This window comes from Arachis ipaensis, chromosome B2 (genome assembly GCF_059453495.1).
Source record: "Arachis ipaensis isolate K30076 ecotype BB chromosome B2, ASM5945349v1, whole genome shotgun sequence".
Lineage (NCBI taxonomy): Eukaryota > Viridiplantae > Streptophyta > Magnoliopsida > Fabales > Fabaceae > Arachis > Arachis ipaensis.
The window spans coordinates 59,583,973-59,586,963 of NC_142437.1; the positions used below are offsets into that span (position 1 = coordinate 59,583,973).

The window sequence follows — 2,991 nt, forward strand, 5'->3', positions numbered from 1 at the left end:
TGTTGCTCGCACTCGAGCAGGAGAAGAAAGAATAGATGAAGAAGAAGATGTGGAAGAAACTAGGATTATGAGGAGGGAAGGTGGGGATCCTGTGGGATCCACAGATCCTGAGATGATCCTGTGAGGTTCACAGATCTTGAGATGTCAAGGATTTACATCCATGCACCAATTAGGCATGTAAAATGCCTTTGCACGCAATTCTGGCGTTTAAACGCCGAACTGATGCTTGTTTTGGGCGTTCAACGCCCAGATGCAGCATATTTCTAGCGTTGAACGCTAGCTTCATGCTTGTTTCTAGCGTTCAGCGCCAGCTCCATGCTCTGTTCTGGCGTTGAATGCCAGCCAGATGCTCCTTACTGGCGTTTGAACGCCAGTGAACTCCTCCTCCAGGGTGTGCTATTTTTAATGCTATTTTTTTATTTTTCTTCAATTTTTCAGTTGTTTTTGTGACTCCACATGATCATGAACCTATGAAGACATATAACTAATAAAAATATAATTAAATAAAAATTGGGTTGCCTCCCAACAAGTGCTTCTTTAATGTCAATAGCTTGACAGTGGGCTCTCATGGAGCCTCACAGATGTTCAGAGCATTGTTGAGACTTCCCAACACCAAACTTAGAGTTTGGGTATGGGAGTTCAACACCAAACTTAGAGTTTGGTTGTGGCCTCCCAACACCAAACTTAGAGTTTGACTGTGGGGGCTCTGGTTGACTCTGCAGTGGGAGAAGCTTACTATGCCTCTTTTCCATGTTTACAGAAGGATGACCTTGAGTTTTAAACACAAGGGAGTCCTCATTCAATTGAAGGACTAATTCACCTCTGTCAACATCAATCACAGGTCTTGCTGTGGCTAGGAAGGGTCTTCCAAGGATGATGGATTCATCCTCATCCTTCCCAGAATCTAGGATTATGAAATTAGCAGGGATGTAAAGGCCTTCAACCTTTACTAACATGTCCTCTACTTGTCCATAAGCCTATTTTCTGGAATTGTCTGCCATCTCTAATGAGATTTTAGCAGCTTGTACCACAAAGATTCCCAGTTTCTCCATTACAGAGAGTGGCATAAGGTTTATTCCTGACCCCAGGTCACATAGAGCCTTCTCAAAGGTCATGGTGCCTATAGCACAAGGTATCAGGAACTTTCCAGGATCCTGTTTCTTCTGAGGCAATCTCAGTTGATCCAATGCATTTAGTTCATTGGTGAACATGGGAGGTTCATCTCCCCAAGTCTCATTACCAAATAGATTGGTATTCAGCTTCATGATTGCACCAAGGAACTTCGCGACTTGTTCTTCAGTGACATCCTCATTCTCTTCAGAAGAAGAATACTCATCAGAACTCATGAATGGCATAAGGAGGTTTAATGGAATCTCTATGGTCTCTAGATGAGTCTCAGATTCCTTTGGTTCCTTAGAGGGAAACTCCTTATTAATCACTGGACGTCCCAGGAGGTCTTCCTCCTTGGGATTCACGTCCTCTCCTTCCTCCTTGGATTCGGCCATGATGGTCAATTCAATGGCCTTGCACTCTCCTTTTGGATTTTCTTCTGTATTGCTTGGGAGAGTACTAGGAGGGATTTCAGTGATCCTTTTACTCAGCTGGCCCACTTGTGCTTCCAAATTTTTAATGGAGGACCTTGTCTCATTCATGAAACTCATAGTGGCCTTAGATAGATCAGAGACTAAGTTTGCTAAATTAGAGGTATTTTGTTCAGAGTTCTTTGTCTGTTGCTGAGTGGATGACGGAAAAGATTTACTATTGTTAAACCTATTTCTTCCACCATTATTAAAGCCTTATTGAGGCTTTTGTTGATCCTTCCATGAGAGATTTGGGTGATTTCTCTATGAGGGATTATAGGTGTTTTCATATGGTTCATCCATGTAATTCACCTCTGCTATTGTAAGTTTTCAGGATCATAAGCTTCTTCTTCAGAAGATGCCTCTTAAGTACTGTTGGATGCAGCTTGCATTCCATTTAGACTCTGAAAAATCATATTGACTTGCTGAGTCAATATTTTATTCTGAGCCAATATGGCATTCAGAGTATAAATTTCAAGAACTCCCTTCTTCTGAGGCGTCCCATTACTCACAGGATTCCTCTCAGAAGTGTACATGAATTGGTTATTAGCAACCATGTCAATGAGTTCTTGAGCTTCTGCAGGCGTTTTCTTTAGGTGAATGGATCCACCTGCAAAAGTATCCAATGACATCTTAGCTAATTCAGACAGACCATCATAGAATATATCCAGGATAGTCCATTCTGAAAGCATGTCAGAAGGACACTTTTTGGTCAGTTCCTTGTATCTCTCCCAAGCTTCATAGAGGGATTCACCTTCCTTCTGTCTGAAGGTTTGGACATCCACTCTAAGCTTACTAAGCTTTTGAGGAGGAAATAACTTGGCTAAGAAAGCCTTGATCAGCTTATCCCAAGAGTTCAGGCTATCCTTAGGTTGAGAGTCCAACCATATTCTAGCTCTGTCTCTTATAGCAAAAGGGAAAAGCATGAGCCTGTAGACTTCAGGATCTACTCCATTAGTCTTAACAGTATCACATATCTGCAAGAATTCAGTTAAGAACTGAAAAGGATCTTCAGATGGAAGTCCATGAAACTTGCAGTTTTGTTGCATCAGAGAAACTAATTGAGGTTTCAGCTCAAAATTGTTTGCTCCAATGGTAGGGATGCAGATGCTTCTTCCATGTAAATTGGAATTTGGTGCAGTAAAGTCACCAAGCATTCTCCTTGCATTATTATTATTTTCGGCTGCCATCTCCTCTTCTTGTTCGAAAATTCCTGTAAGGTTGTCTCTGGGTTGTTGTATTTTAGCTTCTCTTAGTTTCCTTTTTAGAGTCCTTTCAGGTTCAGGATATGCTTCAACAAGAATGTTCTTGTCCTTGCTCCTGCTCATATGAAAAAGGAGGGAACAAAAAAAAATAATAGGGATCCTTTTTGCCCAGGTATAGAGGTTCCCTTTTGTGAGTAGAAGAAGAA

The 2,991-nt window shown here is 41.5% G+C and overlaps 1 non-coding gene across 1 annotated transcript; it reads left to right on the forward strand.

The window, feature by feature from the left end:
- Positions 1-2,266: 2,266 nt before the first annotated feature.
- Positions 2,267-2,374, forward strand: LOC148574045 (small nucleolar RNA R71). The gene has a single exon (XR_015906570.1). It is a non-coding gene; the product is annotated as a small nucleolar RNA R71 (small nucleolar RNA).
- The last annotated feature ends 617 nt before the right edge of the window (positions 2,375-2,991 follow it).